Genomic DNA, 27,573 nt, shown 5'->3' with positions numbered 1-27,573 from the left:
TCCAGCAGCTGGACCCCCTATGACAATGTCTACAACAATGTCTATGACAAGCTACAACAACCTACCACAGAGTAGACGTCAAGTTGCGGCAACCTACCGATAACTGGCGACCCATTAGGACGTCCACCTATGACCACACCTACGACAACTTACGCCCACCCACGACAAGATATGACTGTCGGCGCCAACTGAAGACAACTTAAGACAATTCAGTCGCCGGTACCTGTTGCCAGTTGACATAGGTTGAGGTAGGTAGTCGTCAATGGAATTCACCAAAGTCAGCACCGGCAACAATCTACGTCATCCTGGCGACAACCTACATCATCTTGGCGACAACCTACATCATCCTGGCGACAACCTACGACGGCACCTGAAGAAGGGTTTTGATCCGAAACATTGCCTATTTCCTTCACTCCATAGATGCTGCCTCACCCGTTGAGTTTCTCCAGCATTTTTGTCTACCTTCGATTTTCCAACATCTGCAGTTCCTTCTTAAACACGGCACCTACTGTAGTGGCCATTTGGCTTAATTTTGGGTGTCATAAATTATGGCATTTGCCTTTAAATTTTGTCTGCCTGTAATTATGTGGGTGGGATTTATTACGTAGTTGGAGGCGTGTTTGCTGCTGGGATTCTGGTGCAGAAGCTAGTAACTTTATTAGTTTAGTTCGGAGGAGGCATGGAGAAGGAATGCCTTTCAACCATGAGAAGCTATGGGGAGACATACGGAGTTTGACTAAGGTTAAAATGTACGAGCCAAAGAAGAAGGTTGGGTGAACATCTTACTGTTTTTCTTCAACAATAAAGAAACTATTTATCAAAAGACTGTGTTATGAAGATTTATCTTTCGAGACGCTTTGAATGTCTCGTGGAGAGCTCCCATGTGTAAAATGACACACTCTCCTCATCCCATGTTTTTTCCTAAATGGCTAGAGGGAGCAATCTCTTGAACAATATAATAATCTGCCGATACTATACCTATGTCAGGAGAAGTCAAACTACGCTCATTGGCGTCAAGCCCACTGTCGCTGAAAAATTTTGAACTTTTTCAAAATCCACCGGCGACCAGAAAAACGCTATGACTCTTTGGGCGACTGAGGAGATCACTCACGACTATACAGGCGACATCTCGGTGACCATGTGGCGACATCTAGTCACCTAAAACAAATCACTTAAGTGGGACAGGCCATTTATCCTCTGAGCCTAGAGGTCACCCTTCCTCCTCCACATGTCATCTACGAAGGATCCAGAATTGTCTTGGAAATCTATGAGCCTTGGTGTCTACTTTATTTCACCAATTTCATATTCTCTTCAACAAGCTGCTATGCCCTCCTTGGTAAGCCTCATTACCCAAAACAGCCAGTGTATGTTCCCTTTTAATAGCATGGGCTGAATTGTGACTAGTCATAAAGTTCCATATTGACTTATTACACAACCTCCAATTACCTTGGCAGAACTATTGATCGTATTCCAACAATACCACAGACGTAGCCCACAGATAAGATTGCCATCTTAGTCGTTGATAATCTCTGGCAGCTAGCTAAGGAGATAAAATGAAGTTTAAAGACAAAAGCTTGGATAAATCAGTGCTCCCAGAATGAAATTTAAAAATCCTGTTGCCTTTTTGTTTTCTATTCACCATAATGATGGTGATCGGAATACTAAAATTACATAGAGGTTTTATTGCTACTTAACATCATTCAAACACTACCAAAGCAATTGCATAGAAATAACTTTGTAATTGTCCACTAGTGAATAGTTCAGGAGCTTTCTTACCTATTCATACAGGATAGGAATCCAAACCTGGAAGGAATTTAATTGAACAATGCAGTATGATTATAATCACACAAGGAGGATGAACGGAATCACTCAGTAAAATGAACGGAATCATATCTTTATTTTTTTGAATATTAGAGGGATAATTGTACATGAGATATTTCCACCAAGACGTTATACTGACAGGGTAAGGCATTGTCGCTGATTTAGTTATGTGTATGTAGCATGGGAATGCAGAATTTTGAATCATATAGGCTTTGACATTGATTTATTCCACAAAATAACAGCCACTTGAATATTTACATTACATAACTGATTTTATCAGTATTTGCTCAGTGAAATTGTTTCATTGACTTGCTGAGAAAATTGGCCCTTTATGTATTATGAGCTGAGATGACTATGGATGGCTGTGCTTGTTTATGAGGAACTATAAGGCTGGCATTTCCTCTCCAATACAAAACAGACTTCCACATCTTCAACATTCTCCATGTCTGTCATTACCTGTTTACTTTAGAAGCCCCCCTGAATTTCCTCTGCATTCACTGTTCAAATATTTACATGGACAGCTCCCATCTTTGTCTCTTACCCGAAATTCTGCAATGAATAATCTGACGTGCACCAAGTCCTAATTGCCTAGACTGGCTCCTGATCCACTTTTGCCTCATATTTGAAGTCCCATTACCTATGTGGAAATGCTTATTTGGTCTCCATAAAGGGCCACTTTCACGACCTAATTCACGACCTCTGTCGAGTTTGCCCTTGACATACTCGCAGCATGGTCGTTACAAGGTCGTAGGAGGTCGTAGGTAGGTCGTAGCAAGCCGTGATGCTAGTCGTAGGTACTCGTGGCATCAAGTAGGTTGGGGCGTTTTTTCGAGCATGATGAAAAATGTCCACGAGTTAAAAAGGTCGTGAATTAGGTCGTGAAAATGAGACAGGCCCTTAACTCTATCTCTGTCATATCCAACTTGTGTCCTACATAACCCTTTAAGACAATGGATTCCTTCAGCTCTGACATAAACCAAGTCGCCTTGGTCACACCAGTTGCAGCCATGCCCTCTGGTCCTAAAGCTCTCTAATCCTCTCTGATTCACAAATTTCCTCCCAAGTTCTTAATCAACCCTATGAAAAGCTCCTTCTTTGGCTCACTGGTCATCGTTTTCTCATCGTGCCTCTGTAAAGTGCAAAAACACTATTGCAAATTCATGGACAGGGTGACCTTTAATACAGCCTGATGCCTGGCATAAATTAGTCATTAGAAAATATTAATGGTCTGAGCAGCCAATTCAAATTACCTTTATGAGGTATTGGCATTGGTTGATTTACTTTCTGGTAAACTTCAGATAAGCCTTGTTCGCTATAATTTGTTGTCATGAAACGTAACCTCTGAATAGGATTATTGTAATCAGATTGTGTTTTGGAATGCATAACTTTATATTCCCATACTTTATAAATATACCGTCCACTAAACATGAATTTATTAAATTCATAGGTTACATTGGCATAGACAATCGGCGTATCCACTGCATTCTTTGCAGTTATTTCTATACAATTCAATAGATATTTATAATAACCCATGATTAAATCAGATCCTCTGGAAACTCCAGGACCATTATATTTCTAAACAGGTCAAGTGCACATGTGAACCAAATAGCATTTAAGAGCCATCATTCCAGACCCTGCAATCCATTGCCTGGTCCTTTCCCAATGTTTTCTCATATCTCAGTAGCCTGCTTTGATCTTGTGTTTCCTGGCTGGTCGTTAATTCATCAGTGTCAGAAAGTTAAAAGAGTTGGTTCCAATTATTTGAAAAACAAGATTAAACTTCATGTTATTGAGGTTTGGACTGAAACCATGAATAGAAAAACATTGTTGTAAGAGAGAGAAAATAATAAACATAAGGGAAAGAAGGCATTTAACAAAAGAACACAATGCCAGATTCATAGAAATAAAGCCAAAGACAAATTGGTTAATATTTACTTGGTACATTGTAAATTTAATGCGTCTGTGACATTTGTACATATAAACGACAGTTCTGCCATTTGATAATCCTCTCTATTACTCCTTTTTTCGTACCTTTCATACTCGACATGACTAATTCAGCTGTTTCCACCAGTGACTTATTTCTCCCTTTCAGCTTCCATACCAAAGGCTTCCCCTATCCATTTCTTTCATGAAGATATAGATGGCCCTTTGCCTTTTGAGTAAGAAGAACCCACCCTTGCTGTACATGGATATTTACTCATCTGGCATTGCATCTAGTTTAAAGGATGGTCCTCATGTTACCATCCTCATTGGTAATAACTTGGTCATAACCAGTGCATAGCTGAGGGCAGGGGAAATAATGTGTAGAAAGGAACTGCAGATGCTGGTATATGCCGAAGATAGTAAAGGAGTACTGGAGTAACTCAGCAGGTCAGGCCGCATCTCTGGAGAAAAAGAATAGGTGACTTTTCGGGTCGGGATCCTTCTTCAGACTGGAGAGATGCTGCCAGGTGCTCAGACGCTGAGTTATTCCAGCACATTGTGTCTATCTTCAGCAAGGGGAATAAGCCTGACACAATATTCCATGTACACCTCACCTGAGTGCTTATATTATAGTAAGATATTTTTGTACTTAAATTGAAATCCTCTTGCAGTGAAGACCAATATACTATTTGTCTTTCTAATTGTTTGCCTTGTCTACATGTTAAGTTTCATTGTTTCATGTCCAAGTCGAGTTTGTTCTTGTATGCACAGGCAGTGATTTGTTTGGTGCCGGTACATGTCGTTACACCATACTGGCATCTCTAAAAAGTCAAATGTCCTTATTTTGTTTTCCAGCCACATGACATGTATGTTTATTCAAGGTGTGTGGTAGCAATTTTTGTCGACAAATAAAACATTGTGTACAATTACGGCAATGTGCAATGGAAAATCTTGCTTTCAGCAGCATCACAGCAACTTAGACAAACAAATGATGAATAAATTCTACATAAATGACACAGAAAACTTCTAAAAGAAAGGAGACTGTCTAAAAATACAAGGCATTGATACTAATTGACTATTAGCAAAAAACCAAGTCCTTGGTAATGCACCTAATTCCTTCTGAATACCAGCACTCTTTAATCCTTCATCATTTTAAATATATATTTTTGGATGCGTTTCCTTCAAAGTTTTTTCCCACATTATATTCCAGCTGCCATGTCCTTGCCCATTCACTCATGCCCTTGAAGTGTACCCGCACACTCCTCACAGCCTACACTGCCATCTAGCTTTGTGTTCGCCAACTTAGGTAAGTTAAACATGATCTCCTCGTCCAAATATTTGAAGTTGATAGTGAACAGCTGCTCTCCACGTCAATCCAGGCGGCATTCCATATTCACAGCCCCCAACCCGGAAATTGCCCACTTGTTTCTTCTATCTTCCGTTTGTTAATCAACCAACCCTCTATCCAGGTCATTATTTTATCCCCAATCACACATATTCAATTTTGTTGAATAATGTCTAGGATAATGCCTTAACAACCTTAAAAAAGTCCAAATACTCAACATACATTTGTTTCCACTCATTTATTCTGCTTCTGCAAGGATAGATGGGACTAGGAGATGGGAAAGGAGCATAGGGGAGAAAAAAAGGATCAAGGTGACCGGGGTGGAGCGAGATGATGGGAAAGAGGGTTTTGCACAGCAGCACAGAGGCGCAGCAGTAGAGTTGCTGCCTACCAGCGACAGAGACCCGTTTTTAATCATGACTACGGGTGCTGCCTGTATGGAGTTTGGACGTTCTCCCTTTGACCACATGGGTTTTCTCCGGGTGCTCTGGTTTTCTCCCATACTCCAAGGGCGTACAGTTTTGTAGGTTATTTGGCTTTTGTAAATTGTAAATTGTCCCTAATGTGTAGGATAGTGTTAGTATATGGGGTGATCGCTGGTCGACGTGGACTTGGCGGGTCGACGGCCTGCTTCCATGCTGTATTTCCATAGTACTTGGGGGGGGGGGGGGGGGCAGTGGCAAGAGAGTGTCAGTGGAGAATATTGCTTGTAATTGGAGAATTAATTGTTCATACTGTTAGGTTGCAAGCTATTCAAGAATATGAGGTGCTGTTCTTCCACTTTGCCTGTCGCCTCGCTTTGACAATTGTGGAGACCAAGGACAAAAAAAATCAGTATGGGAATGGGAATGGAGTTAAAATAGCAAGCGGGAGTACTTTGGGAGCACACAATCTATTGGACAAGGCTGGATTATTCCGTCTACCTTTCATTTATGTCTCCTAAGACCGATCTTCTCTGGTTGAGGATACTTTTCATTTCTGCCCAATCAAACCTTTCAATAATGTTTACGACTTCCTTCAGTTTGCGGGCCAGACATTTCAAGAGAGAACGGACCCAGCTGTTTAATTTTCCATGGTGAGTACAGCCACACATTTCAGTATCTGCTCTTGTTACTCATTCTACTGAAGTGTATCACCTCATAGAATAGAATGCCTTTTTTTGTCATTCAAACAGCTCGGTTTGAACGAAATTGCATTTTCTACAGTCTTAACAATTACAAAAAAAAACAAGACCCACACTTAACACACTTTTGCGATGGCAGGTCCGCAGGCTGCGCGACTGGAGCCCTCAGGTTGGTTCCGGCCGGAGGCTGCTGCCGGCTCCGTGATGTTAGGCCCAACGACATCGGAGACCTGACAGGGAAAAAGTCGGGTCCCCGAACAGGGACAAAAATTTTAAAAAGACAGACGGACTGCAGTCGAGCCGCTGCCATAAGGCGCCGCCACACCACACCCCATCATACTAACTCACTTGCAGAATTGGACACCAATGCTAAAAGTGAAAACGCGAAAACCAGTCCCCAGGTTCTAGTGTTTCTTTCAGTTTCCGCTTCATATCTTCCCAGATTTTTTTCTAAACTTCATGATGATATGTTCATGTTCATAAATTCATGGGATAGGAGTAGAATTAGGCCATTTGGTCCATCAAGTCTACTGCGCCATTCAATCATGGCTGATTTATCTCTCCCTCCTAACCCCATACTCTTGTGTTCTCCCCATAACCCCTCACTCCCAAACTAATCAAGAATCTATCTATCACTGCCTTAAACATATCCATTGACGGCCTCCACAGCCTTCTGTGGCAATGAATATCACAAATTCCCTCTCTCATCCTTGGGATTTTCTGGCCTTGTGCTTTCAAGCCATTTTTGATGCTGACACTTTTGACCAAAGTTGTAAACGGAGTCCTGTGTAAAGCTGCCAAACGGGCAATAACATACTCGGGTGTTTCTGTTGATTTCTTCTTGAAAATTAAAAGAATTGTTCCCTGATTTGTGCAAGATTTGCTGTTCAACATTTTTTGAATACTTTTAACTGGTTGATTAAACATAAAGGAATCCAATCAATGAATCAAATCTCAAGTGTAAGTTGGCACACAGAGGTGAGAGAGTGTAGATAATATAAATGTGTATAATCGCTCCCCACGTCCAATTTATGTACTACCAATATCTGTAAGTGAGCATTTGGGTGTCAGGTAGGATGGATTTGCCTAATGCTGCAACTTAGTAGTGCATTAACATGACGTGGTGTATACTCCAAATACAGTGTTTGGAATACACATCTAAACATTCAAAGCTTGACTGCAGACCATCTTGTCTATATTTGCCTCCAGCAATTGCCCCACTAAGTATTTTCATTTTGTGAGTGGAAATATTTTCAATAGTCTTACACCTAATAAGGTTCTTTAGATTAAAGGAATACTCTGGTCGGTACGGTTCATGACATTCCAGATGGATTTATAAAGAGTGGGCGTGTGGTTGCATAATGCTGTAAAACATGAGCTGGAGTTATAATACGAAAATAGCCCAAGGCCATCTACCTTAATCGAGGATGCGTGTAAATTCACGTCTTAATGTTGTTATCACGTTTCCAGTGCACGCATTAGCAAAGTGCTGTCCAAGCAATCCAAGCAGAAGTGTTGCTGAAGGTCCTTATTTTTTTCCAGCTAAAGTAGGTACAGGGTTGCTGACTATTTCCAGTTGATTGTCAGGACATCAATTATTATTAAAAAAAAGCAACCTATATAATTGAAATAAAATTATTTGCCCATTCATTTGCGGGGCATTGCTATATGCAATTTGACTGCTACATTCCCTACATTAGATCAGTACCTGTACGTCCAAAAATCTTAACTAGCCATCAAACCCCTCTGTTCCTTTGCCTTTCTTTCCAAATTCTCCATGATGCAATGCGAAAGCTTCTCAGTAGTGTGTGAACAGGACATGGGTAGACTATAGACTGTGGTTGAAGTATGCACCTGTAGGTACATACTTACTAGATTGCAAACTATCTTTCTGGATTTGCCTCCAGTATTACCCGCTAAGTATTTTTTGTGATTTAGCTACTACCTGGTGGACGTTGGGAAACCTTAAAAAGGTAGCCTACTATTGATCAGTAGACAGCGCGATGATGAGGATGGCAGCGTGATATTAAGCAGAAAAGCTCCAAGGAATCGCTTAGGCATACATCCTGCCAGGAGGTCCACTTCACTACTGAAGTGGATGTTACACAGAACACCACGGAGAAACCATGTAAGTAGGGATATTTGTAGAATTAATTACATTTTTGAACCAGAAAAACCTGGAAATCATTTTGGGCAAAGCACATGGCCCCTTGCTGAAGTGCCTCCACTGATTACAATCCAATTTTATGTGTTTAGGTTATAATAGAAAGTCAAACACTTACCTTTTTCCATGAGTAAAACTTTTATTAAATCACATTCCATCTGCTTCTCAGGAGCATAAACTGACTTAAAAACATGCAGATCCATGTTTAAAATGATCCCATCGAAGGAATTTACTTTATTAATATTTCTCTTCTAAACTGAAATTGAAAGGATAAATACAATAAATACAAAATAATTAATCAGAAAAGAAGCCTTTAATGATTCAGATTGTTTTTATTCTGTCAGCTCCTCCTAGTCTGTCGTGTTGCCTGTCAATGAGTTTTGCTTCCATTGCTGCTCACACTTCCGCTACCAAGATAATTTGACCAATGGACCATCAGCCCCGCAATCTATTCTGCCTCTGGTGCTTCCCTATGAATATCCCATATATGAAGTAATTAAAGATTGACATAAAGTGCCAGAGTAACTCAATGGGTCAGGCAGCTTTGCTGGAGTACATGGATAGATGATGCTTCGAGCTGGGACCCTTACCTCAAGCATGGTCTAAGAAAGGTCCTGACCAGAAACGTCACCTGTCCGTGTTCTACATGGGTTCTGCCTGACCGACTGAGTTACTCCAGCACTTTGTGTCTTTTGTTTGTAATTCAGCTTCTGCAGGTCTTCGTTTCCACCTAAGGATTAACTTTTTTATTTTTATATTTCAACTGAATACACTGAATGTCTACTGAACTGTGAGTGTGGTGATTGTGTGGTGTTTATGTGGTGTTTGTGTGGTGTTTATGTGGTGTTTATGTGGTGTTTTGTGTGGTTTTATGGTGGTTTCACCCTGCTTGAAATGGTATGAAACTGCATTTGAATGTGGTGGCTTTGCACCCTGCTTGAAATGGCATGAAACTGCATTTGAATTTGGTAGACTTACACCCTGCTTGAAGTGGCATGAAACTGCACTTGAATTTGGTGGCTCTGCACCCTGCTGGAAGTGGCAGGAAACTGCACTTGAATTTGGTGGCTCTGCACCCTGCTGGAAGTGGCAGGAAACTGTACTTGAATTTGGTGGCCTTGCACCCTGCTTGAAGTGGTATGAAACTGCACTTGAATTTGGTGACCTTGCACCCTGCTTGAAGTGGTACGAAACTGCACTAGAATTTGGTGGACTTGCACCTTGCTTGAAATGGTATGAAACTGCACTTGAATTTGGTTGTCTTGCACCATGCTTGAAATGGCAAGAAACTACACTTGAGTGGCCTTGCACCCTGCATGAAATGGCATGAAACTGCACTTGAGTTTGGTGGCCTGGCACCCTGCTTGAAGTGGCATGAAACTGCACTTGAATTTGGTAGCCTTGATCCCTGCTTGAAGTAGTACGAAACTGCACTTGAATTTGGCGGCCTTGCACCCTGCTTGAAGTGGTATGAAACTGCACTTGAATTTCGTGGCTCTGTACCCTGCTGGAAGTGGCAGGAAACTGCACTTCCCCCTCCCCTCCCCCCCTCCCTTCCCCCCCCCCCCCCCACTTCCTCCTCCCACCCTCCCTCTCTTCCCCCACCCCCCCACCCTTCCACCCTACCCCTCTCCAGGATCTTTCCCCTCTCCTACTCCGCTCCCCCAATCCCTCCCTCACCTCACCTCTTCTCCCTCTCCTGCCCCTAAACTCAGTCACCCTCCCTCCCTCCAAGAAAAGCAGCACCTGCAGTTCCTTCCTCCACAGGTCATTCATTGTTAGCTGTGGTTTAGATACCGTTGACTTGACGATTGGACCAGTTTGCATCGTGTGTGTGTGTGTGTGTGTGTGTGTGTGTGTGTGTGTGTGTGTGTGTGTGTGTGTGTGTGTGTGTGTGTGTGTGTGTGTGTGTGTGTGTGAGTTACTGAAACACCGCGCAAAGTGCCTGGCCACCGTGCAACCCGACTCTCCCTCCCTCCCTCTGCCCACTCTGGCTCAGACGCCGCTCGGCCTGTCCCCGCCCAGCCCGACCGTCCGCTGCTGCTGCTCGGCCCGACCCCAACCTGCCTGTAGATTAACCCTTATTAATTCATGCCATTTATAACCTTCACCACACATATGTGCATTCTACCCTTTACATGGTACTACACAAAAACTCTCTCTTTCTCTCTCTCTCGCTCTCGCTCGGGCACATTAGTCAGTAAAGCCAGATGCAAACAGCTGGCTGTGGAAATATTCTTGTGTATTTAATGGAGTAAAGTTGGATTTCACCATCAGTGTGTTTTTCTTATTGGGCCGCCGATTAAACTGCCCACCCGTCCGCTACTGCCGCTTGGCCCATCCTCGCCATGGAGTCGGTGTTTGTCAAGTTAGGCACCATGAGTTTCGATGAGCTGGTGGAGAAGATCACCTCCGAGAAGGCCATGAGTTAACATGGCGGCGGTAGAGGAGACGGACGGTCGCAGCCATTCACCTGATGGGAGGGGTAGACAGGACTGCCGTTGCCGCTGAGTGCGAGAGGGGTGAGTGAGGGAGAGAGAGACGGGACCAGGGCCTCAACTGCCACCCCCCCTCCGGGGAGATGGTAGACAAGTGAGGCGGGGAGAGAGGAGTTTGCGAGTGAGGCGGGACAGGGCGCGGTGCAGGAAGGGCGTCACCGCCCCGGTTGAGTGACAGAGCGGAGACCAATCTGCGTGCCGATGTCTGACCAATCTACGCATGTGCGGTTTTTACGATTTTTTATGAACTTTTGTATTATACCACCGATCGGAACAAAACGTGTTGCACTTGCAGACCAGGAGAATGGCGAGTAAGGTGGCGGAAAAAATGTAGCGTTATCGGGTACCATTTTTGTGCAAATGTAAAAACAACGCAAACCGGAAGAGCACAAGATCAGAGTTTTAGAGATAGATAGATAGATAGATAGATAGATAGATAGATAGATAGATAGATAGATAGATAGATAGATAGATAGATAGATAGATAGATAGATAGATAGATAGATAGATAGACAGATAGATAGACAGACAGACAGACAGACAGACAAACAGACAGACAGACAGACAGACAGACAGACAGACAGACAGATAGACAGATAGATAGATAGATAGATAGATAGATAGATAGATAGATAGCTGAGCTTTATCCTTGAATATTTTTATTTTTTTTAAATATTGTATCATATATTCACCGTGTGGCTTTAATCTGTTTGTGCATAAACATCTTTATTAGAATAAACTATATGTAGATTAGTTTGAAAAATCTGGGTTAACAATGCAATATTTTTCTACCTGTTTAAGATAAATACAATACCATTCCATATTTACAGTATGTATTTTAGTAGTGGCCTAGTTTTACATACATATTATTATTAATTTTGCAACCTCCAACGTTATTTGCTGATGTACTATATTCTTGTCACATTCATTGAGGCACAATCTTGTCTCAATGCGTGTCTATTTACCATTTCAAATGCTCATGTGTGAAGATCTCACAAATTTGAAGTAGAAGTCTGCAGCTGAAGGGGAAGCCAGCAGTTACACTTCCCGTGGTTTGCTCTTCCTCAGTTGAAATTACCTCTTGCTGGGAGTCCAGTGAGTATTATTGGTCCAAATAGCTATGATGAACACACTGACCAACAACTCCTGAAAATAGCTGTGAGCTCCTGCTTGAGTGATAGGAAGATGCTTGCTTATATAAAATACATTACTGCCTGAATTTGTGAAACTTTCCTAAGGTTGTTGTCGAAAAAAGCCCAATTCAATTTGTTGTCGAAAAACAACCCAATTCAATTTGTCTTCAAATTCTGCCTAGATCTCCCAAGGAATTTCCATTCTTGCATCCCGTCACAACTGTTTTTGTGCTAGTTAACTGGTGGAGGTATTCCCTTTATGCTGAATGGCATGGGAGGTAATGTGGAATAGAGGGTGATGACAGAATGGAAGTCAAAAGTGAGAAGAAAATGTGCTGACATTCAGTTTCCTGGTATAATCAACAATCTAATGATGCCTTTAATGCCAGTGATGACCAGTAGTCAGACAGTAATATCCTGGCCTCCGTTAGTTTACCAGATGAGGCATTAAATAGCAAGTCATGAGGAAAAGTGGAGGTTAAGCTTTAAAGATTGATTGTGACAGTGAATTGGAAAACTCTGCTGAAAATCTTTTTTTGTTCTCTCACTGGTATGAAAGGTTGAAAGAGGAGAAGTAAGATGACAATATCCAGCAGTTCAGTGAAAGATATATCTCAAGTTGAGGTTGCAAGGCCCAGAAAATGTAAGATTCAATTGGAACAGGAGGACAACCATCTTTCTCTTCTATTATGAATCAGGAGTCTGTCTGTCTGTCTGTCTGTCTGTCTGACAGCTTCTACATTTCCAGGACTCACTAGTTTTATTCTGCTAGTAATTCAACCTGCAGTCAAGTTCATGCTCAGTCACTGAATATATTCAAAGCTGAGATGGATAGATTTTTGGACACCAAAATAATATGTGGATGTTGGTATTGGATGACAAGTTGATTTTGTTTGCCTGATCAGTCATGCTGATGTTTTACAATTTAAACTCGCATCTCTTAAGTTCTACATACAATATATCATAACAAAATAACTGCATATTAAAATCTGTTAACATTAATCGTGAAGCTTTGAAACATCTTCAATTCTCCTGGGTTGCATTTTCTGACATTTCTCATTTTCTGACATTTCCCATTCCTTCTTCCTGTCATTAGCATTAACTGACAAATAAATCGACAATTCAATTTTGTACCCTCCAGGATACTTTCTTTATCCCTGTTTTTTTTTCTCCCTGCCTTCATAGTCTTATGCATTTCATGAGTTCACAAGTTCATGTCATAGGAGCAGAATTAGGCAATTCAGCCCATCAAGTCTACTCCAACATTTAATCATGGCTGATCTATCATTCCCTCTCAACCCCATTCTCCTGCCTTCTCCCCATAACCTTGGACACCTTTACTAATCAAGTACCTGGCAATCTCTGCTTTAAAAATACCTAATGACTCAGCCTCCATGGCCATTGTGACAATGAATCTCACAATTTCACCACACTCTAACTAAAGACATTTCTCCTCACCTCCTTTCCAAAGGTATGTCCTTTTATTCTGAGGCTGTGCTCTCCGGTCCTAGCTCTCCCATTGGTGGAAAAACCCTCTCCACATCTACTCTAAGCCTTTCACTCTATTCAGGCATTTCTTCTTTTCAAACCCAAATTTCTTATCTCTTCTTCTGGTGTTAAATGTGTCTTTTTGCGGTAGTGTTAAATTGTGACAATGAGTCATTGTTACATTCTATATATTTTCAATTTTCCTTTTTGTTTTCTTCAATGGAAATAAAGATCAAGCGATGGGACATGGGCTGCTTTAATACATTTTACACAAACTCTAAAAGTCAAGAACCAGCCAATGATGTAATATATTGAGGGAAGTATGGAGATAATGATAATTCCAATGTTATGCTGCTTCTTGTCATTCTTGATAGCAACAACCATGGGCATATGAGATGTAATGGTATTAGTCTCATTGATGTTTGGTAGGTAATGGCAACTTAAACCATGAGTTGCAGCAACTCATATGGCTGATTCCAAGATCAGAAGTGCTGATTAATTAAGATGGAACATAGAAAAGAGCAGCACAGGAACAGGCCCTTCTGCCCATATATGTCTGTGCTAAACATGATGGCAAGCTAATCAATGACACTACCGTGAATTCTTTATCAGAGTACTGTTATTGATGAAGATTCGTTAATGGATTCAGAGTTAAGATGTTTAACCCATAGTACAGGTTCTCTGTTTTATAGTTATAGGTTACAAATGTCAAAGTGCTCACATCACTGAAGATGAGGAAAGGAGGTTGAGCGATCTTGTGTTGAGAACAATTATTGCTGGCACTGGAGTGACCAATTTTCCCCCCAAGCCTGGTATACCTTGGGATGGCTTTATCACTGGCAAAGTTTTGAATGGGATGAACTGTATGGAATCATCATTGATCCACATGTAATGAATGAAAAGCTATTGAGAAAGCTGTTGATTATGGTGTTCTAAGGAGATCATTTAGAGGACACCCTGAAGAAATATGCTGTTGTGTTGTTTTTCTTGGCACCATAATAAATGATAGAGTAATGCATAGTGTGAAGGCATAGATGTTCGACGACATTTTACCAAAAGCACGTTTTTTTTCCCCTCAGAAATCTATTTAGGTAGAAACAATGTTTCTTTAAAGGGAAATAGATGAGAGAAAAAGAACAAATTATATTAAGAATGTGAGGGTTAAAAAAAAAAGCTTTTGCTGAACGTTTTAAATAAGCAATTTGCTAACATCTATCTAGACTATTACTAAAAGTCTCATCTTGACCACTTCCTGTCTACGTTGGAAATAAATTTTAGAAAAATGCTACCCTATATCACTATGATTTTTTCACCATCTTACTCACCGTCCTGCTCTCCTCCAACCGCCCCAAGGTTTTATCCGATCGGTGAAATAATAAAAAATGGTATGAATGTTTAAGAAATCGTGAGAACAGCAGATTGATCTCCTCATCTGTCAATCACAATGATGAGGGAAACGCCCCTTCTGGGGTGCCAGAAGAATAAAGCTCCGGAGGTCGGGCATGAGTCAGTCACCCCGGAAGACCGTGAGTGAGAGTTCAGTCCAGAACTGAGAGTCTACGCCATGAGTGAACTGAACTGTGAGTCTGCACTGTGCATGAATTGAATGGTTGGTCTGCACTGTGCAGCTTGAACTGAATTGAAGGGTTGGTCTGCACTGTGCTACTTGAACTGAATTGAAGGGTTGGTCGGCACTATGCTGCTTGAACTGAAATGAAGGGTTGGTCTGCACTGTGCTGCTTGAACTGAATTGAAGGGTTGGTCTGCACTGTGCTGCTTGAACTGAATGTTGAGCTCATTCCGGAATTCCCGCTCACTGTGGGTCCCGCTCAGGGGAGAGGCCACGCTCAACCATGTGAGTAGATTCAAGAGGGTTTTACTGTCATATATATGTTGTGTGTGAGAGTGTTTGATGGATGGTATGAGTGTGTGTGTGGGAGATGGTGTGTGTGAGATGGAGTGTGTGATTTTGTGAGATGGAGGGTGTGTATGGGAGGGTGTGTAAGTGATTGTGTGTAAGATGGAGTGTGTGCATGTGAGAGATGGTGTATGTGTGTGTGTGTGTGTGTGTGTGTGTGTGTGTGTGTGCGTGTGCGTGTGCGTGTGCGCGTGCGCGTGCGCGTGCCCACCAGCCATGAGTGAGTCAATTGCCAGCCCACCAGCCATACGTGAGTCAACTGCCAGCCCACCAGCCATGAGTGAGTCAGCCCCCAGCCGTGAGTGAGTCAAATGCAGGCCCACCAGCCATGAGTGAGTCAAATGCAGGCCCACCAGCTGTGAATGAGTCAACTGCTGACCCACCAGCCGTCAGTGAGTCAACTGCTAGCCCACCAGCCATGAGTGAGTCGACTGCCAGCCCACCGGCCGTGAGTGAGTCGGCAGCTAGCCCACCAGCCATGAGTGACTGAGCTGCCAGCCGACCAGCCATGAGTGACTGAGCTGTCATCCCACCAGCCGTGAGTGACTGAGCGGCCAGCCCACCAGGCCTGAGTGACAGAGCTGCCAGCCCACCAGGCCTGAGTGACAGAGCTGCCAGCCCACCAGGCCTGAGTGACTGAGCTGCCAGCCACTACCTGGAACATCCGGCAACCACCTTCAACTAGCATCGCAACCGGCTTCGACTAAAAAATGACCGATTTTTAAAACGGCAACCTATTTTTAGTCGCGGCCGGTTTTTAATTTTTTTAAATCATCGCCGGAAAATAGAAGCGGAAAACCTCTTTTGACCATTAGGGAGACTGACAAAACCTCCGGGAACCGCACGGAAACCTTGGGTGGGGCGCAAAGTCTCCAGAGGTTTCCGTTCAGGTTTCCTAAGTGGGACAGGGGCATTCCATTCTCATCAACTGCCCCACGATTCCACCACTCACCAATTCATTTGGGCAATTTACAGTGGCCATTTAACCCACTAATCAATAGACAATAGGTGCAGGAACAGGCCATTTGGCCCTTCGAGCCAGCACCGCCATTCAATGTGATCATGGCTGATCATCCTCAATCAGTACCCCGTTCTTGCCTTCTCCCCATATTCTCTGACTCTGCTATTTTTAATCCCTATCTAGCTCTCTCTTGAAAGCACTGTCATTGAGATGTGGGAGGAAACCAATGTCATAACTGCCTCTACTATCACCCCAGCAGCCCTTTCCAGGCACCCACCACCTTCTGTGTAAGAAACATCCCACACACCTCCTTTAAATGTTGCCCCTTTCACATTAAAACTATGCCTTCTAATCTGACATTTCCACCCTGGGGAAAAGGGTCAGACCATCCACCCTACCTCTGCCTTTCATAACTTGATAAACTTCTATCAAGGCTCCCCTCAAGGAGATCAATTGATCCTTATTGATCAATGCAGATCTCCTGAACACATTTGAGGAGCATTCTCACCTTCTTTATCCCATATTCTAGCATCCAGAGGAAACCCACACGTGCACAGGAAGAGCATACAATCTCCACGTGGACAACACCCAAGATCAGGAATGAACCTGGGACTCTGAAGCTGTCAGACTACATTTCTACAAGCTGTTTTATTGTCTGCCCAAACAAGACTCAGACAATCTCATTCCAGACAACCCTGAAGGACCCAGCATTGAGGAACCGGAGCCAAAAGCTGGGTGGAAAAACTCAGTCTAGACAATTTAAATCTTGGCAAAGCTATACCCACAGTTTTATATTGATCGTTTTATCTGTTGGGAAACCTGGAATTTTGAGGTGGTGGAAGAAAATCACCTTGCAATTTATTTCAATAAAGTTTAGAAAACACATTTTCAAATCTTTAAAACAGATGAAAAATTTATGTTTCTGCGGGGGCACATTGGCAGTTAATATATCAATCATTTTCATTGGAATGCTATATAATTGTTAATATTATCCATAATTGTATTTAATATGACAGGATTAATTGGATTGAATAACCTGTATTTTCAAGACTGCATTAAATACTCTTTCAAAATTATATCATTTGTCAGTAATGCCATCGAGCCTTCAACTTTGAAGCAATAATTTAGGAATCTGATTGTCAAATTTGCAAAAGGAAGAGTTAAAGAGAAGTTTGAAAAGCTTTATTTGTCAGGAATTGTGCACTCATGTACAGAGCAGTATGCTTTTTAATAACTGTGTTTCAAGAAAGAGATTCAAAGATCAAAGATTAAATATTCCATATTTTAGTCTTGGAAATATACTTGAAGAGTTATTCGCTGCTCAATCATACTATTCTGAACTGGCACAGATTTCCTTTTGTTGAAGAATATTATTTAAATCTCAACCATGGGTTATGCCTACTACAAAAGGAATAAACATAAGTTTAGGGTGGGGGGAGGGAGGTCGAGGAAGTCTTACTCAACAGATGATGACTACAACATATCAGTTGGAGGAAAGTAAAACAATTAGCAAGGACCTATTGTTGGTTATTTAAGACCATAAAACTGTAAGACATAGCAGTGGTATAGGTCCTTTCAGTCCAACGATTCTGCTCCGCCATTTGATCTTGGCTGATCGTTTTCCCCCTCAACCCTACTCTCCTGTCTTCTCCCCATAAGCATTGAGGCCCTTACTAATCAAGAACCTATCAATCTCCACTTTGAATGAATTCCATAGATTGACCTGTCTCTGGCTAAATATATTCTTCCTCATCTCCATTCTGAAGGTATGTCCTTTTATTCCAAGTGTTTCCCTCTGGTCCTAGACATTTCCACTTCTGTGAACATCTTCTCCACATCAACTCTATCTAGGCCGTTCATTATGTGTTAGATTTCAATGATATCCCCCTAATTCTTCTAAACTCCACATGTAAAGGCCGAGAGCCATCAAATCCTCCTCGTACGTTAACCCAATCATCTCTAGGATCATTCTCGCAGTACACGAGATTGTAAGAGGTGCACATGAACCTCTGTCTCACTTGGAAGGACTGCTGGGATCCCTGGATGGAGGTGAGGGATAGGGATAAGTGTTACATCTTTTGTGGTTGCAAGGGAAAGCACCTGGGGAGGAGGCAATTTGGGTGAGAATGGATGAGCAAAGCATCGGTACATCTAATCAGTACCACCCCTCCTCATAACTCATTTACTTGTTATATATCTCTGGATTCCCTTCATCTCATTCTCTCATTTTACATTCCTTTTCATTTCCCTCTTAGTTTGCTATATTTATGGCCAGATGCTCACTGGAGTTATTCACCTGACATTCACTATGCAATGATGCATTGTATTAATCAATGCTATTTCCTTTGCTATTTAGGGAGTTTTATTTTGGTTTATTTATCTGTGAATGTACCTAGTTTGAAGGATTGGAAACACACAAAAAATATTAGAACATAGAACATAAAAGAGTATAGTACGGGAACTCACTCCGTTTCTTCCATATCAATGTGAGGTTATCCACTTTGGCGGCAAAAACAAGGGGGCAGATTATTATCTCAATGGGGTTAGGTTAGGTAAGGGAGAGGTGCAGCGAGACCTGGGTGCCCTTGTACACCAGTCACTGAAAGTTGGTGTGCAGGTACAGCAGGCAGTGAAGAAAGCTAATGGAATGTTGGCCTTCATAACAAGAGAATTTCAGTATAGGAGTAAAGAGGTTCTTCTGCAGTTGTATCGGGCTTAGGTAAGACCACATCTGGAGTATTGTGTACAGTTTTGATCTCCTAATTTGAGGAAGGACATCCTTGTGATTGAGGCAGTGCAGCGTAGGTTCACGTGATTGATCCCTGGGATGGCGGGACTGTCATATGAGACAATAGACAATAGACAATAGGTGCAGGAGTAGGCCATTCGGCCCTTCGAGCCAGCACCACCATTCAATGTGATCATGGCTGATCATCCCCAATCAGTACCCCGTTCCTGCTTTCTCCCCATATCCCCTGACCGCTATTTTTAAGAACCCTATCTAGCTCTCTCTTGAAAGCATCCAGAGAACCTGCCCCCACTGCCCTCTGAGGTAGAGAATTCCACAGACTCACCACTCTCTGTGAGAAAAAGTGTTTCCTCGTCTCCGTTCTAAATGGCTTACTCCTTATTCTTAAACTGTGGCCCCTGGTTCTGGACTCCCCCAACATCAGGAACATGTTTCCTGTCTCTAGCATGTCCAAGCCCTTAACAATCTTATATGTTTCAATGAGATATCCTCTCATCCTTCTAAACTCCAGAGTGTACAAGCCCAGCTGCTCCATTCTCTCAGCATATGACGGTCCCGCCATCCCGGGAATTAACCTTGTAAACCTACGCTGCACTCCCTCAATAGCAAGAATGTCCTTACTCAAATTAGGGGACCAAAACTGCACACAATACCCCAGGTGTGGTCTCACTAGGGCTCTGTACAACTGCAGAAGGACCTCTTTGCTCTTATATTCAATTCCTCTTGTTATAAAGGCCAACATGCCATTCGCTTTCTTCACTGCCTGCTGTACCTGCAAGGTTACTTTCATAGACTGATGTACAAGGACCCCCAGACCCCGTTGTACTTCCCCTTTTCCCAACTTGACGCCATTTAGATAGTAATCTGCCTTCCTGTTTTTGCTACCAAAGTGGATAACCTCACATTTATCCGCATTAAACTTCATCTTCCATGCATCTGCCCACTCCCCCAACCTGTCCAAGTCACCCTGCATTCTCATAGCATCCTCCTCACAGTTCACACTGCCACCCTGCTTTGTGTCATCTGCAAATTTGCTAATGTTACTTTGAATCCTTTCATCCAAATCATTGATGTATATTGTAAATAGCTGCGGTCCCAGCACCGAGCCTTGCGGTACCCCACTAGTCACTGCCTGCCATTCTGAAAGGGATCCGTTAATCCCTACTCTTTGTTTCCTGTCTGCCAACCAATCCAAATGTTTGGCTATCTCATCTTTTATAATTGACTCCAGCATCTTCCCCACCACCGATGTCAGGCTAACTGGTCTATAATTCCCTGTTTTCTCTCTCCTGCCTTTCTTAAAAAGTGGGATAACATTAGCTACCCTCCAATCCACAGGAACTGACCCTGAGTCTATAGAACATTGGAAGATTATCACCAATGCATCCACAATTTCCAGAGCCACTTCCTTAAGTACCCTGGGATGCAGGCCATCAGGCCCTGGGGAAGTATCAGCCTTCAGCCCCCTCAGTCTATCCAACACCATTTCCTGCCTAATATAGATTTCCTTCATTTCCTCCATCACCCCAGATCCTCTGGCTACTACTATATCAGGAAGATTGTTTGTGTCCTCCTTAGTGAAGACAGATCCAAAGTACCTGTTCAACTCATCTGCCATTTCCTTATTCCCCATAATAAATTCACCTTTTTCAGTCTTCAGGGGTCCAACTTTGGTCTTAACTAATTTTATTTGAGGAAAGATTGAAAAGACTAGGCTTGTATTCACTGGAGTTTAAAAGGATGAGGTGGGATCTTATAGAAACATATACAATTATAAAAGGACTGGTCAAGTTAGATGCAGGACAAATGTTCCCAATGTGGGGCGAGTCTCGAACCAGGGGCCACAGTCTTAGAATGAAGGGGAGGCCATTTAAGACTGAGGTGAGAAAAAAGTTTATCATCCAGAGAGTTGTGAGTTTGTGGAATTCCCTGCCACAGAGGGCAGTGGAGGCCAAATCACTGGATGGATTTAAGAGAGAGCTAGATAGAGCTCTACGGGCTAGTGGAATCAGGGGATATGGGGAGAAGGCAGGAACGGGTTATTGATTGGGGATGATCAGCCATGATCACATTGAATGGCGGTGCTGGCTCGAAGGACCGAATGGCCTACTCCTGCACCTATTGTCTATTGTCTATTGATCACAATGAATGGCGGCTGGCTCGAAGGGCCGAATGGCCTCCTCCTGCACCTATTTTCTATGTTTCTATGTTTCTAATGTGCCTATCCAAAAGCCTCTTAAACACCACAATCATAACTGCCTCTACCATCACCCCAGCAGCCCTTTCCAGGCGTCCACCACCTTCTGCATAAAAAACATCCCACACATCTCCTTTAAATTTTGCCCTTTTCACATTAAAACGATGCCTTCTAATCTGACATTTCCACCCTGGGAAAAAGGTTCAGACCATCTCCCCTACCAACAACTAGCCTATAAGGAGTAGGTGATTTATTTGAATTGTGTTGAATTTATTAGGGTGGCACAGTGGTAGAGCTGTTACATCACAACGCCAGAGACCTGGGTTCGATCCTGATTACAGGTGCTGTCTGTGCGGGGTGTGTACGTTCTCTCTGTGACTGCGTGGGTTATCTGCGGATACTCCAGTTTCCTCCCATGTTCCAAAGACATGCAGGTTTGTAGGTTAATTGGTTTCTATAATTTGCCCTTAGTGTGTAGGACATAGAACTAATGTACGGGTGATCGCTGGTCTGCGTGGACTCAGAGGGCTGAAGTGCCCGTTTCCACATTGCATCAATAAACTCTAAACCCTACAGTGTTGGGGTTGGATCCTCCCTCAGCTGCTGAGTGCATCTTCAGTCAGGCAAGCTTGCGGAAGCCATTTGCTTAAGGGGCAAACTCAAACACAACAATGCTGGTGCTGTATCCACGTCACACATTGGTCGATCTCGTTGTCTGCATGCCATGCATTAAATAGGTGCAACTAAATCCTCTACCATCATATTGCACTTTACACTGGATCTATGTGTGTGTGCATGGACACAGTTTTCAAACTCCAGAGTCTAAAAACTCGATGCTCAGTTTCTCATCTGATGGATATTCGACGTGTCTTTAAAATAACAAAGGAATAAAATTTTGACCATGAGGCTACAATATCTGATTATCATATGAAAAACTAAATACAAAGGGACAGGCAGTTTTGGGTCGAGACTCTTCTTCGGACCCGAAATGTCGCCCATCCCTTCTCTCCAGAGATGCTGCCTATCCCGCTGAGTCACTCAGCATTTTGTGTCTATCTTTGACTTAAACTAGCATCTGCAGTTCTTCCCTACCTAAATACAAAGGAATCTGTGGATAAACCATTGGTTTAGGCAACTAGGCAACTGATTTTGGCAATTAGGCATTGGTCAGGCAATTTCTCAAAGAAAACCATGGTGTAATTGTGCAAACTGTGGTGCTAGATTAAGTTGTGAGGCGAGCTTGGTAATACCAGGACTATCATATACTGCAACAAAAATAATAATAACCGTGTATAGTCTGCAAGATGTCTACTACAGTGAACAGAAAGATTACTTTCCCTACTTATTCAGTTGTTAATTAAAGGCTTTCATGTTAGTTATTAAAAGTGTGAATGAATTATGTTGGAACATGGAATGGAGCAGGTTGAGGCTGGAACCTGTTAAGTGAACATTGGTTAAGTATCTGCAATCAAGGAAAATATAGCGTTAGGGAGCAAGAACAGGGCAGTGGGGGGTAGCCTTAGTTATGACTTAACAAGGAACCCATCCATTGACCCAAATGTTTTTGTTGTGTGTGCAAAATTCCATGCATCCATGGATATAATGGGTCAGAGACCTGAGTTTTTATTCCAAGAGTTTTTATTCCAAAAGTTAGCTTTCAGAAATGAGTGTAATTTATGGCACCCATTAAATCTATAACCACAAGATAATGGGGTCAACAATATCATAGAACAGGAGATGGCACATGGGTTACATTTACTTAACTAGTATCATATGATATTTGTTCAATGTTTCCATGCCTTAGTTAATTAATGTAAAATGTTATCCCATGGAAGACTAATCCTGTGATGTTGATGTTGGAACAGGACCGAAAGTAGAAAGTTCTGTATGTGGATGTAGTTTTTCAATTTAGATCCTTCCCAAACATTCAGAATTTACTCTAATGTTACAGAAAGCAGCTGGACCAATATCCTGGTACGCGGCAGGGACCATGGATCTCTGGAGAGTGCATTGCTTACTTCAATCCGGCTGGAATAGTCAGGACAAATTCATCAATAAATATCATTAACTATTAATGTATAAAAAGCACTTGATAGGCATGTGGTCTCTGGAGCTTCCAGCAGATGCACAATGTCAGGTTTGATGGAGTTCCAGGCAAGCTGGCTTGGTAGGAAGTCATTTAGACTGCCTTTAAATGTACTGGGTAGAGTTTTCACATTTCAGTTTTATTTGTCAACCAAGGGAGAGAAAAATCTTAAACGAAATGCTGGATAGAAATTTGATTTGATTTTAACATGTTTTCCAAAATTTGCGCACGTCTCAAAGTTACATCCTTAAATATTAAGTAGTGTTCTTAATCAGAGAACAAGAAAAGGTTGTATTAACAGGATACATCCTCTTGCAAATTTTATGTTATGTTAGGGAGCATGGAACATTGGTTTGCAGGGATTTTAGGGAAAGTGAGACCTTACTTTAGGCTCTACTTTAGGCTTTAGAGATACAGCATGGAAACAGGCCCTTCAGCCCACTGACTCCCTGCCGACCAGCGATCACCCCATACACTAGCACTATCCTACACACCAGGGACAATTTACAATGTACCAAGCTAATCAACCATCAAACCTGTATGCCTTTAAGTGTGGGAGGAAACCTGAGCACCCAGAGAAAATCCACGTGGTCACAGGGAGAACATACAAACTGCGTACAGACAGCACACCTAGTCAGGATTGAACCAGGGTCTCTGGTGCTATATGGCAGCAACTGTACTTCTGTGACATAAACTATGTTCACCATTCATTTGCATGAAGGTAAATCTTCACTTTAGCTTAATGTCGGGGCTGATTATGCCCACAGTCAGTTTGGGTACCGATGTGAAAGAACTACTGAGCATTGGACATTTTTGATGAGATTTTATTATTCTGACTAACATTTTGCACTATTCAGCAGACAGAATTTGTGTTAGTGGGATGAATCAATTTAACTGCTGCTCTATGTATTTGTACTGGATAATATTTAATTGCTAAAACCTGATTCTTTTCGTCTATTTATTCCTTGGACTCCGAGTTGTTTTATGCACAGCAAAGCAATTGGAACTTTCTGTGGATGATTTGAGAATGGTCATGTTATGCTTAATGTGATCTTATGACATGGTCTCATCTTTTACTGGAATGGGATTTTCAAGCAGTGGGAAGAGTTCCAACCAGTAAACCCAAGCATTGTAGAGCTTCAACCCTTGAGCATGTGTTTTTATTCAACAGGATCACCAGTTAGAGAGCCTGATTGTGTTTTCTCCCTGCCTGTTCAGAAATGCCACAACCAAAGATGTAACTGGGCAGCTGGCAGCGTACCTATTGTTGGATTAGATTGGAGGTTGAGGGGTTAGATACATGGAGTCATAGGTCATATCCATGCCTATCATCAAGTACCTATCTATACTAATTCTATTGACTAGCACTTGGTCCTTAGCATGCTATGTCTTACCATTTGAGTGCTCGTTAGATGCTTAGTAAACAGTCCCTTCAGCACACCGAGTCCACACCAACCAGTGACCCCGCACATTAACACTATCCTACACACATTAGGGACAATTTTACATTTTACAATTATACCAAACCAATTAATCTACAAATCTGTACATCTTTGGAGTGTGGGAGGAAACCGAAAATCTTGGAAAAAACCCACACAGGTCACGAGGAGAACATACAGGCTCTGTACAGCCAGCACCCGTAGTCAAGATCGAACCAGGGTCTCTGGCGCTGTCCCGGCATGCCGCATCTGAGCACCTTGTCTCCACTACATCGGACAATGCCTTTAGGATTGCCACCTTCCTCTGGGTGAGCAAATTCTTCCTCAGATACCCTCCAAGCTTCTTAATCTACACATTAAACATATGCATTCTGATCTTATGGTCAGGAAAATGTGGTGTGGTTAGGAAGGGTCATGGCTTGAGATAGAACAAGGGCAGAAATGGGGTTCAAGGGATTAGTATTTGGTGGGAGGAGAGGTCAGTGACAGTGTGTGTTGGCATTATACTGTGGGAGAATCCTTGGAGTAGAGGCTGCAATTCTGAGGATGAATGGAGGGGAGAATGCAAAGAAGAGCAGTGATCAATCACTGAGTGATAGATGTATTAGATTGGGGTGTCAGGGAAAAATATTCTTACTGGCCCATTCTTCAAAGACAATTCCCTTTCACTCCCATGTCCTAAAAAGCCTGGCATGTCTGACTAGCTGGGGTTAAACCTGGAAGACTATTAGAGAAGAGGCACCCTGCTTCATCAAAAGTGACTCATTGCAGTCTGATGAATAAGTGACCCAAAAAAATCCTATTCACGTTCTCAAGAGATGCTGCCTGATCTGCTGAGTTACTCCAGCATTTTGTGTCTATCTCCACATCACCATAAGCTCAATAAACAATCTGTCTGATGGAATCAGGTTGGTTGCGTGCCCGTTCATCCTGTTTCCACTAAAACAAATATTCTTGCTTGGGGAGTTGAGGTTTGGGGTTTTTTTCATTCTTACTTCTTACCCAACCCAAACCCATCTGCATTTGAGGATAAAATTCCCCTCTGGAATCCCAAGGCCATTCGCAATCTCAAATGTTCAGGGAGACATTGGGAAACAGGATTTGTAGCGTGGATTGGAATGGACAAGCTGGTTTGCCAGATGTGGGGGAGTCAACTACTTTGGTTGTCGCTTGTTACAACATTGCAAATTAATTCAGAACTAACGGCCTGGATTATAACTGCCAGCGGTTTCTGGCAGGAAACTGCAATGATGAATCAATTTCTCGTATGCCCAAGAAAAATTTGCACCCTGTGAATTTTAACCCACAAGTTTCAACTAAATCCCATGATAAAGAATTGAAACTCATGTGATGCCCCATCAACCTGTCAGCCAGAGTGCCTGGCAGGGAGTTTACCATCAGGAATTATGTCAGATGCCTGGAGCAGTGAGCCCAAAGTGATTGTGCTACTCTGGGAACCAGAAGGAAAGTGACCATTTTTGGCCACTGGGGTCATTTCTGTCCCTGATCCTCATCACCACTATTTCCCCTGCAGATTCACACTTTGGGTGAAATCCCACTTGACAGTAAATGCACAATTTCCACTTGCCAGTAGGGTGAACTCACAGAGATTTTTTACCCAGGGCAGTGGAATCAAAAACCAGAAGAACCTTAACAAGAACCTAAGGGACAGCCTTTATGTTCAGAGAGTGGCTTGTTTTTGGAACAAGCTGCCAGATGAAGTACTGAGGCAGCATTTAAAAGATACTTGGACAGCTACATGGATAGGAAAGGTTTGGAGGGATATGGACCAATCATGGGGAAATGGGCCGAGCTTAAATGGGGCATCTTGGTCAGCATGGGCTAGATGGATGGAAGGTGCCATTTCCGTGCTGTGTGACTATAATTCTACGGCTCTAGAGGAACAATTCTCCCATTTTACAGATTCATTCCTTCATGCAGAAAAGGAATGACTCTTTGTCTAAAGAAACATTTTATCCTCATAGCTCTTTCTGAAACTTTTAAATATTTTCTTGTTGATTAATGGAAATGATTCATGACTAATTATGTTCACACTGTTAAATTTTATCTGCAATCATTTGCCCTTCTGTTCCCCACAGTTTGTCATTTTGCAGTCAATGGAATCATCCTCGTTGTTTGAAACACCTCCAGTTTGGTATCATTGGCACGTTTTAAAATATTACTCTGTGTTCCAGCATCAATGTAATTTATATATAAACCAAGTGTCCTAACCCTTACCCTTAGTAAACATTATCATCTACATCCTGCTGTCTGGAAAACAATAATTTCTCATGGCTTGTTCGTTTCTGTCCTTAAGCTGATTTTTTATGCACAGTAATACTAACCTTTCTATTCCACAGATCTCGGGTTAATCACCAGCCTCTTTATGCAGTACTTTGTCAAACAAAGACAATATTGACAATATCACTACATTTCATCATAAATCTTTTTTTGTTATTTTGTCAAAATATACAAGTAGGCGAGTCAAATACATTCCCCATTTTAGAAATGTGTGCTGGTTTGTCTTATGTAGATCAACCCTCTGCAAGTCCCTGGAAGCTTTTACTCTGATTCCACAATCCTACCCACCACTGTGGTTACTAGGAAGGTCCTTACACCCATTCTTGAACAAGGGAGTCACATTTACCCTTTTCCAGTCTTCTGGCCTCTCCTTCTGTCTACTGAGAAATATGATATTACAACAAGCCCTTTTGTTGTGTCAGTCCGC

This window comes from Amblyraja radiata, chromosome 1 (assembly GCF_010909765.2).
Source record: "Amblyraja radiata isolate CabotCenter1 chromosome 1, sAmbRad1.1.pri, whole genome shotgun sequence".
Taxonomy (NCBI): Eukaryota; Metazoa; Chordata; class Chondrichthyes; order Rajiformes; family Rajidae; genus Amblyraja; species Amblyraja radiata.
The sequence above is the reverse complement of the archived record's forward strand: the minus strand, read 5'-3'. Positions refer to the sequence as shown.